This window comes from Prunus avium, chromosome 4, assembly GCF_965620075.1.
Source record: "Prunus avium chromosome 4, drPruAviu1.hap1.1, whole genome shotgun sequence".
NCBI lineage: Eukaryota > Viridiplantae > Streptophyta > Magnoliopsida > Rosales > Rosaceae > Prunus > Prunus avium.
In genome coordinates this window covers 17,075,930-17,091,947 of record NC_142287.1, presented here as the reverse complement: position 1 = coordinate 17,091,947, position 16,018 = coordinate 17,075,930, and the positions used below count along the sequence as shown (strand labels likewise).

The 16,018-nt window shown below is 36.1% G+C and overlaps 1 long non-coding RNA gene across 1 annotated transcript; it reads right to left on the bottom strand.

Moving 5' to 3' along the window:
* Window positions 1-1,028: 1,028 nt before the first annotated feature.
* Window positions 1,029-1,935, bottom strand: LOC148294926 (uncharacterized). Its single transcript, XR_015835395.1, has 2 exons — window positions 1,329-1,935; window positions 1,029-1,250 (listed from the first exon to the last, which is right to left on the bottom strand). It is a non-coding gene; the product is annotated as an uncharacterized LOC148294926 (long non-coding RNA).
* Between the last annotated feature and the right edge of the window lie 14,083 nt (window positions 1,936-16,018).

The following is a 16,018-nucleotide window of genomic DNA, read 5'->3' as shown; positions in this document are numbered from 1 at the left end:
CCAAATTCGGTTCAATGGTTAACTATGATAATTGTTATCAGTAAATACAAAGAGGAATTTAAATTAGTTCTTGCATTTGTTTTAAATTCTTTTCAATATGATCAACTATGATAATTGGTTTATTTTTATAAAGGTTATCAATGAATACAATACAACATATGTTACCAAATTATTGAAAAAAAGAACTTTTAAGGACAATTCAAACTAAAAATTAAAAACAGGAAAAAGCGTTTTACCCAAGCTAATAAAAGGTATTTCAATTTATGGGACAAAACAAGGAAAATTTTCAATTCCACCAAACAGAATTTTTTTTTTTTATAAAAAAAACACAAATAATCCCCCTAGCTCTTGAAGCTCATTAGACTAGAAGCGTGTGCAGAGAGGCTTTTTTTTAATCACGCGCACTATGCGCGACTTACAAAGTTTAGTTTTAATTTTTTTGTAATTGTATTTTGCTAGATGCCTATATCAACAATTTTAATTTTTTATCGCCCTTATTTCTCTAGATGCCCGTCTCAACAATTTACACGCTATAAAAGGAAAAAAAAAACTGTTGAGACGGGCATCTAGAAAAATAAGGGCGATAAAAAATTAAAATTGTTGATATAGGCATCTAGCAAAATACAATTACAAAAAAATTAAAACTAAACTTTGTAAGTCGCGCGTAGCGCGCGTAATTAAAAAAAAGCCTCTCGCACACGCGGAAGCATGTGCAGAGAGGGTAGTCTATACTAAACGTTAGGCGTGGGCACAGTCCAGTTTGGACCGGTTTTTGTTAAAATATAGAACCTGAACCGAAAATACAGACCGGTTCAGTTTGGACCGATTTTGCTTAAAATTCATACCAAAATCCGAACCAACCCGGACCTGCCGGTTTCCAGTTCGGTTTTCGGTTCTCACGGTTTGGGCTTGCTGTAAAGCCCAGTTTGGTTTTTTTGTGTATTTAAGCTTCAAGACCATCTGATTTTAAAAATTTTTGGGCCTTAAACATCACAATTGGCCCAATTCCAATATTGAAACAACTACTATTCTTTGACAAAAATAATAAAACAATCCAATATTAAATTTAAAATTACAACCAACAAGAAAATACAAATTTAATTACAACCAAAAAACAAAACAATATAAAACTTACAACCTAAAAACAAAACAATAAAACAAATTTAATTACAAACAAATTACAGAAATAGAACATATTCAATTTTCTGCAGAGTCTTCAATCTTTCTTTTTATCCATGCTACTTCAGTACCTGTTACAACAACGTTCAAAGATTTGAATGCCACTGAAGAATGAAAAAATCGAAAGTAAAAATAGAAGAGTATCAAACCTCAGTAACATCAGCCCAAAATCATAAAAAATCTCAATACCATATCAGAAGAAAAAAAAAATGAAACCAAAAGTTAAAGAAAAGCACCAAAATGGCATGTTGACAAATAAATGTTATACGCATATCTGCACAATGAAGACGCTGACCGGCTTCGGACTGGCTCTTTACCCAGATCTACAAGAACTTAACTCAGATCTCCAAGAACTTCACCCAGATCTAGAAGAGCTTCATCCAGATCTACAAGATGAACAAATATATATACAAAGAAACAAAAAAAATGAAGAGAGAAATAGAAATAGAAAAACAGATTGCAAAGAAAGAGATATAGAGGGTAAGAGAGAAACATAAAATCAAGGGAAAAAAAAATCATAGTAAAAGAAAATCAAAGAAAAAGAGGAAGAAAAAAGAAAATAAAGATGAAATGAGATGAGAAATAAATAATATGAGAGAAAGAAGAAAAAAGAACCGAGAGGAAAAGAGCCATAAGAGAGAAGAAAAAAGAAGTTCAAACCGGAGAGGAAAAGAGACGGAAGAGAGAAGAAGGAAAGAAAAAGAGAGTTGAAAAATTCTGACAGGGAAAGTAGAGAGAGTGCGTGAGAGAAAGAGAGTGGAATGAAGTGAGATTTGATAGGTTTAGGATATTAAAATATGGGTTGTTGGACTTGGGCTTTTTTGTTGGTATATTGAAATAGTTGGGTTTGGGCTTAAAAAATTTGATATTTTGAATATAAATATATATATAATATAAAAATATATATAAATTAATTCTATTGGACCGGTTCGGATTGGACCGGTTTTGTAGAGTGGAAAATCGGGACCGGAACCGGTCTGAACCGGTTCGGTTTAGATTTGTCTCGGTTTTTGACTTTTTTAGTCAACACGGTTTTTTTCGGTTTTTTCCGGATTAGTTTGGTTCGGTTTTGCGGTTTTGCGGTTCCAATGCCCACCCCTACTAAACGTTAGTTTATTATCTTATCAAAATAATAACTCTGGACTGGATTGTTGAATTCTATTTTCGGTTTGGGCTTTTGTCCATCAAAATTCACAATTTTTAGTTCAGATGGGCTTCTTTCAATCAAAATTAGGCCAACCTCTGCTCTGCTGGGATTCATTGCACTTGGGGGGTAGGGGTGTGTGCAGCCCAAGGACCTGTGTCCTCCCGCAGCAGGTCTCAGGACTAGGCATATTCCTAGACTCTGAAAAAGGTTAATCATATTCCTGCAATAAAAAAAACAAAAACAAAAAAGGTTAATCATATTGTGTTGGTCTTCTTCTTATGACTCTACATGACAATTGCCACCAATCACGCCACTGATCACACTACAAATTATTGGGAACCAGTTATGCTAAAATCACGGATTCACTCCCAAAGAAAAAAGCTGAAACAACTCCAAACCCCAAAAACAACTTTTGTTTTGAAAAGGAAAAAGAAAAAGAAAATCAGTGGGATCCATACACTCATTAGTGAGAAACACTTGTGTGAAACGGAGATAGCATTGTTATGCTATCCTCAATAAATCACTGTATTCGACCTCCCACTGAGATGTCAATACATCAAGCCATGCATTTAAGCCTTTCACACTTTTTCATATTAAAAAAATTTAAAATTAAAAGAAAAATAAGATAATAGATCCTCTTTTTATAGAATACAAACCCATTATCTTTTTTAATTCTAAAATAAATTTAATTTTTTTTAAAAAAAACCCTCTCGTAGGCGCGGAAGTGCGTGCGGAGAAGCTATTACTCTTTAAAGCAGTATGAACAACAATATGACTCACATTCTAGACAGTTCGATTAAACAACATTCAATGGTTGTGATTGCATCATTGACAACAGCCAATAACATAACACTGGCAACATTCAATCGTTAAATTGACACTTGTTTACAGCAAATGAAACGTCAATATTAGAATCAATTTGTTCTCTAAGGATTGCAAAACAATATTTTCTATTGTGGAAATGGGGATGTCAAATTATTCCTTGGCTTCTTGTACTCTCCGAGATGACAGCAAACAAGATGAAAGATATAAAAACATCTCTGACGGAAGAAAGTGTGCAAGTCCATTCATGTCACTCTGAAACTCATACAATTCATGTCCAGAAGCCAATCAATTTTAATCTCAAAATCTATGTTTTCTGTGTGTTTCTTCTAATGAGCGAGAGAGAGAGGCCTTCGTGCCTCCAGTATATTTTTTCCTTCTTGGGTTTTGAGTGAGCGAGAGATGAGAGAGAATATGAGAAACTTTAATAATAAATGTTTCCGACTTTTTAGTATTATACTTCCAAAGATATTAATTGTTTTGGAAAAAATAAATAAATGTATAAGTCAGATGCAATCTCAACCATTCAAAGTGTTTAAATTTAAAAATCTAAAAAGTGTGTCAAAATGTGTCCCACGATCCTGATCCTATATTTATATATACATAAATTCTCTTATGTGGACGTCTGGACGTTATTATCGTACAGTCGTCATGAATTTTCTACTATCCCTCCATACTTTCATCTTTGTGAAATAATAATAACATGAAGACATTTGAATGAGAGAATAACTATATATAAGTTGTTCTCTAATGCGGATGTCCTTATTTTGCTAATGTCCAAACTTAATATATTTTTTTTCATTCTTTATGCTAATAAAATCAGTTCAGACACTTTTCTCACTTTTTCTAGTACTAGTACAATAGAAACCAGGCTCTAGCAATACCAAAAAGTCAAGCATCACCTCTAGATTGGGCTTTTCTTCATTGGTGCCTTATACATAGAACTTGGGGGCTGTTTATATGCTTTAGTGCCTTTTTTTAATGATAATAATATGGAAAAAAGAGAGATACACAAATAATTAAAAAAAATAAAAGGAAATGGGTTCCTTTTCATTCAATGAATGAATGAATGAATTCTCGTCATGCAAAAAAACAAAACTAGTCCGGACAGTATGAAGTATCCGGACCTCCGGACTTGAGAATATCCCTATATATAAGTCCCTTTGAAGGATTTCTCAAATAATTTTATTTGAGGGACAACTTTTAGGGTCTCTTACAAAATTTTTTCAACAATCCAAACAACTATTTTTTAAGTCTACATTCATAGATCATCCTTACAAAAAATTAGACAAATCGGAAATCGTTTCGATATCCAATTATGTACTACAAAATCAATAAACACGATGCTTCAAGAAAGTACTAAAATTTCAATAATTCAATTGAGTGGTTAAATGATATCGGATTCAAGTGATTTTTTTTGTAGAGATGATCTTTGGATGAGTATCTACAAAATAGACGGTTTGGATTAGTGAAATACAAGAGTGTCCTATTTGAGGGATCCTTCAACCGAAGCTTCCTGTATATATATATATGTAGTCCCCTTCTATTGAGGGATTCTTCAAATAGTTTTATTTAAGGGACACCCTTAAGGGTTCCTTACTAATTTTTTTTTCAATGATCCAAACAATATCTAGTTTTTAAGTTTACATTCATAAATCATCCTTGCAAAAAATTAGACAAATCGAAAACCGTTTCGACATCCATTTATTTCCTACAAAATCAATGAACATGGTGCTTCAAGAAAGTACTAAAATTTCAATAATTCAATTGAAGGGTCAAATGATATCAGATTTAAGTGATTTTTTTTTTTTTTTTTTTTTTTTTTTTTTTTTTTTTTTGTAGAGATGATCTTTGAATGAATATCTACAAAATATATGGGTTGTATTAATAAAATACAATACGAAGTGGGCCCTACAAGGGTGTCCCTCAAATAATTTGAGGGATCTCTCAACTGAAGCTCTCTATATATATAAACCAAGTAAAGAAATCAACAACTTAGGTTGGAACTTGGATTTAAATTTTTTGAATGAAATACTTTGAGGCTTTTTAAATATTTACTTGGGCCTAATCAGGTTGGAAATATCAACTAATCCAAGTTTACCTCAATTACATGAAACATAATTTGGAATCTACAAATAATAGCTTAAAGTACCAAAACAAAAAGTTGATTGTTAGATGCGGGGTTGAGTGAGGCACTGAGCCTCCCTCGAGCCAAGGGCCTTCATCTACAAGCTTCCATTTCAATAATAATAATTTGTTAGTTGCTAACTGCCCATGATGGGTAGGGTTTGCCTTGTTGGTGTAGGGTCTAGATCAACCCTCATACAACCAATCACTTTAATGTCCTACTTAATTACAAGCCCGCTTAACTAGGCTCGACACTTATAAAGCCTAGTGTAAGGCCTTATAAGTCTTTATGTCTATTAAGAAGTTTTTGATGTGGGACTCTAGGTGTTGTGTTGATTTGTTTTTGTAGAAAAGCTGGAGATATATAACTTGTATATATCCGATGTGAGTTGCGTTTGTTAATAGTACTCATTCAAGAAAGCATTTCGAACATCAAGTTGTTGTTGAAGTGACCAATTATAAGAAACAACAAGAGATAAAATAGTGCGAATAGTGGCCAGTTTGACTATCGGACTAACTGTTTCTTCATAATCAAAGCCTTCTTTTTGATTGAATCTCTTGGCAACAAGGACCATGTCTAATGTGCATCATATTCATCATTCATTGTAACTCTCCATTGGCTGTATTTGGAAGCATGGGTGAAGCTTGTTGGTTCAATGGATATGGGATCAGATCACTCGGTAGAGAGAGCATGAGGGAATGGATGAGGGCTTGTCTTAGAGTAGAGTGGTTTTGTTTCTGGACCGAAATGGACGATGAAGTTGAGACTCTTGAAATTTTGTGAAGGATTCAGCGTATCTGGAGAATTGGGAATAATAGATGGGTAAAAAGGTGAAGTATGAGTCGATGCAGAGGGTGGGGTTGTGACATCGGGTACAAAAGGTGGGTTCGTGAAAATTCGTGATAGCAAGTGCGATGAGGCATGGAATTTGGTGGTGGCGATGAGGAAGGACGCATAAGTGAAGGGGTTTGGGGTTCATATGGAGAGGAAATTGCATGGGGTGCTGTATCGTGTGATGAAGAGCTAATTGGGCCAAAAGAGGTAGTAAAAGGTGATGCGCATGTGGAGGTATTTATTTGTGGGGAATTTGGAATGGGAATGAGTGAGGAGTAAGTGCTAGGCCTAAGATTAGTTAGACCTATAGTTGAGGGTTGGTCGGCAGGAGAGAGAGAGAGAATGAAGCCTACTCGAGTTCAATGGAGATGTAATCTGGGGCTACTTGTAAGGAAAATTTGTCTCATCAAAAGTCACGTTCCGGGATATATAAATATGACATGAAAAAGGATCAAGACATCGATAACCTTTATAATGATCATCATAGCCAATAAACACGCACGAAATAGATTTAAGGGATAACTTATGCTTGTTGTATGGCACCATATGAGGAAAGCACGCACACTCAAAGCTTTTGAGAAATTATAATCCGTTGTGTGGCGAAGTAATTTCTCATAAGGAGACAAGTGATCAAGCTGATGAGTTGGTAAGCGATTGATCAGGAAAATTGTAGGTGAGAAGGCTTCAACCCCAAAAGCTAGGGGGCAAACGGGATTGGGCTAACAATCAGAGGCCATCGCAACAATATGTCGATGTTTCCTTTCCACCACTCCATTTTGTTGGGGAGTGTATGGACAGAAGATCTAATGCGAGATGCATTGATCATTAAAAATATCATGAATAATCTGCCGGTAAATTCATTGCAACTATCAATTTGCAATTGTTGGATTTTGGAGCTAAACCGATTTTCCACCATCTTTTTGAATGTAATAAATTTAGTAAGAACATCTAATTTCTTAGCCAAGGGATATAACCAAGTGAACCGAGTGTTATCATCAACAATGGGCAAATAATAACAATATCCAAATATTAATAACAATGAACTTCAAGGACTATTGGGACATTGGAATTTTTAGAACATACAAGGACCATATTGTAGTTACATTGGAATTCAAGGGCCTATTGACAATTATTGAACAATATGAGGACCAAATTATAATTTGGACAAAGTTGAAGGACCAAAGTGCAAATAAACACAAGTATAAGGACTTAAATGATAATAAGGAATATTTTGTAACAATTTTGGATGTTGGACTAGGACTCAGTTTCCCAAGAAAGGCATGTTTGAAGTCGAAGGCGCAGTAGGCAAGTTAGGCTTAAGCATCGAATTCCAGGTAGGGGGACTCACTTCTGGACTTGTATTTTTGTGTATGTATGACATAGTAAATATTGTTGTATGCAAAAGCTGCATTGTTTTTTTGATGCAATATGTGCTTGGTTTTATGGATGCTTGGCTTTGGATTTCCAAAGTTTGGAGGGTACTTGCTTGCGGGTAGTAACCTCGATGACCTGAGGGTGAAGGGGCATAACGTCTTCCTTGGGTTTCTATCCCCCAAGCCTCCAGAGAGGCTACACAGACAGACTTCTAGTCGAGGAGGTGTAGCCGGTACATGGACACTTTCGCTACCGTACTAGGTGTAACAGGGATGAAAAACACCTTTAATTTTTTGACCTTTGCTCGGCACTTAAACTTGTCCTAAGTCAGCCTTCTCGCACCTCCAACTTGTGAGACTTCAAATTTCACAAAGCGGAACAAGTGAATGTCGACACACCCAAGCAAGACTTGCCTACACTGGAAAACTTACACACAATATAAAGGTAAAGTTCCCAACCTTCTATTTCTCTCAAATAGCAAAGGATTACAAGCACTTAGTTTTGTTGGACTACCACATCAATTGGTATCTAAACACAACCTTCTCAAGGTCTATTTATAAGCATAAAATATGTAGATGACACCCCCATCTACTAAGGCATCGTTGGTAGCCCCTAGGTTCGCCACCTAGACATTTAGTCTTATCACAAAATTGCACAGCCCCTCTCTTAACGCCACCCAGCAGCCCACTATGCCTTGAGGCTCACTCCTTGAAAATCTCCTCATTACTTGGAGCATGTAGCCACCTCCATGTAAACCTCCCACAACTGCCCCATCACTTATCCACATCCAGAATTTCAAGCTACAACATTCCCCAGTCATGTTCCAACTCTTTTGAAACCGCTCAAAACCCTCGGGCCATGTTAGAGTCCCACTCCAGCACGTCTGCCTGCATTCTGCCACGTCCTGCGCACGTTCTATGTGTTGCACGCATGCTGCTCGACAGTGCTGCACACATCTACATGCGTTGCGCGTCCCTGTGCTCCACTGTGCGTCTGCCTGCACTGGGCGCTGCTGTGCTGCGCTCTTGCACGCGATCCGCGTCTGCTTGCGCTGTGCGTCTACCTGCGCTGCATTGCACCCTGCCGAGGCAAGCTGTCGACGCCTTGCCATGTCTCGCTGCGTATGCTAGGCGTTGGCTGCCCATGCCATGCCATGCCAATGTTTTAGCTGTTTACTCTCAACCTAAAACACCATTCCCCTGACCTTGTCTTGCTTCCATCGTGCACCACCGTTGCACCTTTGGCTTGCCTTGGCATGGTGCATAACACCAAACCATGCCATGATCTATGCTACTTGCTAAGGGTCTTACAAATCACCCCCACCACAAGAGTCCAACGCCTTCGTCAACTTAACTCCTTGGTAGCCTTTGTTCATCTGAACATCTCTTGGCTCATCTTGAACCACTTCTCCATTGATCTCCTTCATAAACTCGTCATCACTTGACTCAATTAGGATCACCTCCATCTTGGACTCTTCCATAGGCTCCTCCGCATCGTCACTTGAGATCACAATTATCTTGCCCTTAGGCTCCACCATAAGTTCATCCTCCCACTGCGGCTCATCCTTAGCCTCGGGGTTTTAACTACTTTTCCCAAACATAGCATCCTTTATAATGCTCTCAATTGCTGAGCTCACACATGGCTCATCCTTTGACTCACTTTCTGAAGGGTCTGAAGTCGAAGAAACAGATTGGGCCACATTTGCCATCAACTCATCAAACCGCTCCTCAAAGTCCCTGTGCCTCGTGGACATATAGGCCAAATTGAAATCGAACTCATCTAGCACATCCACATAAATGCTAAAGTCATCTCGAATGGTACTTGTGCTGTACATGTGACTATGCAGAACACAAATCCTTGCCATAAACTTCCTATCCAGTAGGTAGATCTTCCAAGTATCAAGGGAATGTACTAACGCCGCACACTGCATTTCTTCTAGCCCACAATTCAAATCCCAATTCGGCTCCATGTTTTGAATTGCCTCTATAAGCATACCTCTATGCACCAAGGAAGTATCAATGAAAATCTCCGAGGGTTCCATGGAAAACACATCCACGAACACCTCAATCACCTCCAACACCGGTTGCTCAATCACATCGTCTCCCAAAGGATCTTCCGGTAGGAGAACTCTTAGTGAATTCAATAAAACCACTGGACTCACCTGGAGATTGTTGCCTTCTTCAACACCTCCTTCTCTTTCAGTCACGATTGCATTCAAGTTCTACCTCTAGTGGTTGAACATGTTACTATTCGTAGTCCAAATTCCACAAAATCGTGGCCTTTGTCTTAGTAAATACTGTAAAAAAAAATTTCAACCTTCCTTTTTCTTTTCTACACTTTCCCCAAGCAGTACCGGGGGGTCAGGGTTAAAGTAAAATTGCCACTGTTTCGTGGTTAACTAACCACTTATAATAGCCACAGTTCTTTTGTGACCGTAAGAAAAAAATAAGGCTGAAATGTTGAAATGGTCCCTGTGTTTTACCTTATCGGCCAATTTAGTCCCTGTGTTTGTATTTGTTAATAAATTTGATCCTTTCTATCAAAATTATGTTAAAACCTAAAAAAAGGACATTTAAAATTAATTTAAAATATGTAATTAATTATAAAGATTTAAACTCAAATAATAATAATGCTAAAATGATTAAAACCCACACAACCTCAACCTCCAATGGTCTCGATTCCTGTAGGAAAAAAAAAAGGTTCTTAGTCGAATTGATGCCTACTCTTTTCTTGCTGCAATTTTTCTTCTCTCTTATGTTTTAGATTTTCTCATACTATACCCTTCATCTCTCTCTCCTCTCCAATCCATTGGCCTGAATGTCATTGACTTTTGCTGCAGCGAGGATGATCAATTGGCGGTAGAGCCATCAAGGTTACAGTGACCGGCTATGAAGATCTTCGTGACTTGTCAGAGAGGAAGCCGAGAGAGAGAGAGAGAGAGAGAGAGAGAGAGAGAGAGAGAGAGAGAGTTGTTGCGGTTTAGGTGGGGTTGGAATGGTGGTGAGGGTGGCTATGGGTTTGGGGTTGGAGTAGTGGTGGTGAGGGTGGTTGGGTTTGGGAGGTGGTTGAGGTGTATCCGTGAAATTGGGGAAGGTGAAATTTAAAAAAAATATATTCCATTTTCAGATTGAATTTAAAATTTTATAATCAATTACAGTTTTTTTAATTAATTTTAAATATTTTATATTTTATATTTTTAAGGGAATGGACCACATTGACTAACATATACAAACACAAGGACCAAATTGGCCAAATTGATAACACAGGGACTAAATTGGCCTATGAGATAATACACAGGGACCATTTTAACATTTAAGCCAAAAAAATAAATATTATATAATAAGAGCATCTCCAATTGCCTTTTCAACAATTTGGAATGCTAAAATAAGTGAGTCACATCAACAAAACTCCCTCCAATAAACTTGTCCCACCAAAGCTGCAACCCATTTCTCTATCTTCAAAACTTAGAAGTCGACCTTGGCTCTTCAAAACATTTAATTTTACTTTGGAATAACAAAACTTACATTGAAAATCATAAAACCCTACACTTTTTCTTTTCAAATAATAAATACTTACACTTTCTTCACATGTTTTTCAATTTTTTTTCATTTTTCCATAACACTGCATTAATTAATTTGAAGAGTCTACTGAAGCAAAAATTGTTAAAGTAGCAAACAAACCTTTTCAAATTGCCACATAAGTCAACAAAATTTTAATATGAAAAGTTTAATTTTCTACTACCATTGAAAATGTTCTATGATAAGTTTGTTTGCCACGGTCGTCGTGTCTAATTTTATATCAACCACGAACTAAACGTGACTTATTTTTTACAAATATACAGTAACCGTGGCTTTTAATGGCCACTGATGGCTCATAGTGGCTAGACAAATTGTTGCGTTTGCCCCTTTTTTATTGTTGTTTTTGCCCCTTTTTCTCATAGTAGTGTTAGTTCTTAAACTAAGCTTGAAGCAAACTTGGGTTAGGCCAATTGATCAGGGCAATGAATCCGCCCTTTTGCATCTAAGTTTGAGTCCTCATCTCCATAGATTAGATTAATTTTAAAGTAATTTAAACTATCACATGTATCCAAAAAAAAAAAAATCAGACTTTAAATGCCCCTTTTACCCATGCAAGTGACCCACTCAAGTGCACACATTGGTTTGAATTGGTCATTTTATATGGAAATTTCAATTATGACCAAAATCAGATGTACGTAGTAGGTTAGATTACCGCCATAATATGTAGGTTATGTTTTTATATAAGTAATTTGGGGGAGGGGGAAAACGAACTTAGGATCTCGAATGTAGGGATAAATGTTTTTAATCACTTGAGCTACAAGTTCCTCATATGTAAATTTATATTAGGTACACATACAAGCTCCTTATATGTAAGTTTTTTTTTTTTTTGTGTGCATTTAAATAATCTCTTTGTTAGAATTTGGAAATGATAAATGAGTGCAAATGACACAAGAAAATGCTTATGCATGAAAAAAAAAAACACAAGGAGGTAACAATTATGCGTATATTGTAGGTTCAGAATACATTGAGAAAAATCCTTATAAGTAAATTATGGATCACTCAATATCTATTGTACACGAACTGAGTGAATATACATGCCAAAACTTTTATACTACATCAATCCCCAATGAGGTCGGTCCAATTTTTGTGACATAATCTTATGAAGCAATAGTTTTCTTTTAAAATTTTTTTTTTTAAAAAAAAAAAAAGTAAATATGCAGAACTGCAGTTAAGAACATCTCACACACACTACATCGGATAAAAACAAAAATTTTAAGCGCTATAAAAAGAAAATAAAAAAGAAAAAGAATAACTCACGCACACTCTACGCGTGATTAAAAAAGCACAAAAAATATTATCGCGTGCGGGGAGGCTAGTGATGAGTAAGACTGAGACATATCATATATGTTCATGTCAACAATATTATCAAGCAGAAATAAGGGCTGTAGGGGGCTTAAAGCCAACAGGGATACAAGAAATAACATAAATAGTAAGTTTATGTTTGAACCTCCTCAACACCAAGATCTTCCCTCCACCCCAATGATACAATGACAGAATTATCTTTCTCAGGTGCTTCTTTGATCTGCTGCTGCAGTCCTTATTGCTCCTCTTGGACCGCCTCATCTCATCTGTCGACCCGTCACCACCAGCTTCTTTATCATTTTGATCTCCTTCTCCTAATTCCCAGTCGAGAGGATAGCTCCTGAGGAACACCCTTCTGTTATTGTAGTCTTCATAACGAAAGCTTCTTGTTCTTGTTCCCATGTTTTCTTTGGAATCCATACTTGATTCAAAATTAGTAGCTAATTAATCAGTTATATATATATACATTAGGGAGGGGGCCATTAAGCTTAGGAGGAAAGACTATAATTAATAATAAAAAATGATTGTATATATTGTTGAAATTGATTGGTTAGTTTATTGTTTGGCTTTTCCAATGTTGCAAATGAGCATTATACCTCTTCAATCTTATATTATTAGGGATATTATTTTCATATGAATCGATCCCCTGCGTACTCTATGCGTTGTTATACCATTTTATTTAATGTAATTCTGGTGTGTGACTGATATTCCCATGATGCTTAGGTCATCAACCAGTCTCTTGACACGTGCTAACGCTTGTGCTAACGGGCTTTCTAAATATCAAAATTACAATATTACTAAAAAGTTTTAACAAGCAATAGTTTAAATTATTCTAAATTAAACTAATCTAAAGAGGATGGATTCAAACTTGACGGCAATGGGGGCAACTCACTATTGGCCAACTGACCTAATGTAATGAAAATTTAAAGAAAAAACACTGAATGGATCTGAAATCAAAATTTTAGAGGAGGATAAATGGCTTTTGATTGGTTTATTTATTACTTATTTATCGTTTATATGAACTTGTTGAATATGCTCCTTAGATTCTCTCACAGAACTAAGAAAAGAATATCAAAACCCACGTAGATGTTGATAAATTAATAAATACAAAAACCCGCCTAGATAGATGTCACAACAACATACCATTTTCTCTAAATACAATACCATAGAAGAAAGTTACGTATGAAAGACAAAAAAAGCATTCAGACAAAAAGAAAAAGAAAAAGAAGAGAGGGCATAATATAAGCAGTGTGCCGTGGGGGATGAAAGATCCTACTTTTCTTTTTCTTTTTTTGAGTAAAAATCCTAAGCATACCACCCACGGCCAAGGCACGTGAAAACCACAACAAATATTTTTCCTTCTCTTGAACTGATTTGGGTCTTTTCTTTTGTCTTTTATCCTTTTTAATTCAAACGAGATTATATTCTTCATTTTCTTTTATACAAGGGATAGTTTATATTACTATAAATTAATCTAATTTACGGAAATGGTGATTTGAACTTGAGTGAAAGGGGGTAGCCTCACTGCTCTAGCTAACTAGGCTAACCTACATATGCAAATTCTCCTTAATGATATGCCAAATTAAGTTAAATTCTACATATATGAGTTAGGTTAGGATAGTGAATTCGGCTTATGAAATTACCTGCAGGATGACTAACAATGCCTAGAAGGGGGTGAATATGCCAATTTAAAATTATAATCAATAAACAAAAAATAAACGTCGGTAGCAAGATTGATATGACTTAGCAATCCTGAAACGTGCTGAGCATAAAATAAAGGAACTCACAAATAATTATTTTAAGTGGTAAAACCCCATCTCTGGGGAAAATCCACAGGACTCCTCAGTCCAACATAAATCCACTATAGAACGATAATTACAAGAAGTACTCACACACTTATCCTAGACACATTCTAGATAATGTTTACCGACTTCTTCGTAACTCAACTTTTGTCACGAGATGATCTTTTGACACTCCTTATGTTGAACGCAATACTGGTCACGATTGCTTCAAGCTCGCAGGAGTTCTTCCAACTCTCCTTATGTTGAATCTGATATTGGTCACGATCGATTCAAGCTCACTGGAGAAAAACCGTCACCACGGTCTTGGTGCCCTCAACCGTATGAGTCACTGAACATGCAAATGAATGCAATATGAATGATAAAATTGTTTGATAAATCACCAAGTAAACATGGAACATTTGATGATTTATCTCAAATAAAAACCCAACTTTCCAAAGTTTAGGGACTGAAAATATGATCGTGAAAGCTCTAAAAAACAAAGAAGACAAAGGTCTTATTTTTATAGACTTTTTCTTCACAAGAAAGAAAACATGTTGAAAATCAAATTACTTGCTTTGCACGAATTGAATAAAATCAAAAAGATATTTTCCTATTCTAATGATGATCACATGTGAAGCCCAAAACAATAGAAAAGGAAAGTTCCAATTTTAAAAGAATGTTTTTGATAATCACACTATTAAAGGAGTCCTAGTATTCTTAGGTTAATACCAAGAATATAACACCACCTTTAATATTATGATATGATTAAAAACATGATTTCCAAGCAAGTTACTTAAATATAAGTAATGATTTATTCATGAAAGAAAGAAATAATAAATAAAAGATATTGCAAAATATGCCTAAATGAGATGCACTCCTAAATGGATTCTGTTGATACCGTGACTAACCGAGCAACTAGCTAGGTAAGATCAGCCACATGCTATGAGAGGTCATCACCTTAGCCAAAGAAGCCTTACCACAAGTCACAACTCTAAATAAGGCAAGGAGTCCCACATTGGAAGACTATAAGAGGTGGAGACTCCCCCTCACCTATAAAAGAATACCATTCTCCACTTAGAAAAGGGTCTTGGGTCCTGACCCTTGGGCCTTAAATTCTTGGGCTTTGTACTTTAGGCCTTGGGCCTTCTTCCCTTTATCTTTGGGACTAATCCCCTTGTATAAATGTAAACAAACATTATCATAATGAGAACATCCTTCTCCGTGGACGTAGCCCATCATTCGGGTGAACCACGTATACCTTGTCTTCTGCATGCTTATTTACTTATGTTAAACGTCACTGATTGCCAAAGGCAGTCTCTTGCCATAACCTCCCGAAGATATATACATGCTGAAGGCCCATGTCTTCACACATCATCCACCACTCCACATCTATCTAAGTTGAACCCCATTTTTAGCATCAACATATTCTAATTGATTAAAATCAAGGAAGATTAGGGAAATAAAATCATATTAGATTCCAATAAACGTTCCTATTATGAATGCATGAAAAATGACATGTCTTACCCTTCAGATCAAATGTCTCATATGTGTTAAGTCACAATTATGGAATTTGGGGATTGCTGAGCTGTTTCAATCTTGCAGTTTTTGGAAATTAGAGACAACAATTTTGCTTCAACCCTCCAGCTAAATGACACTCCCAAACCTATACTAAGTTCTAGGAAATGCCAACACAACTTCATACTAACAATCTCCCGCTTTGGCATTTCCTAGACAAAACACCTATTACAACTCAAAAGAAATTACTTGGGATTTAACAAATGAAATTCTATCTAAACGTGAAGCTCTTAATCACTACACAACATGAAACAACAAAACCAGTGAAGCATGTGGGAAAAGAAATGTAATTCAAAGC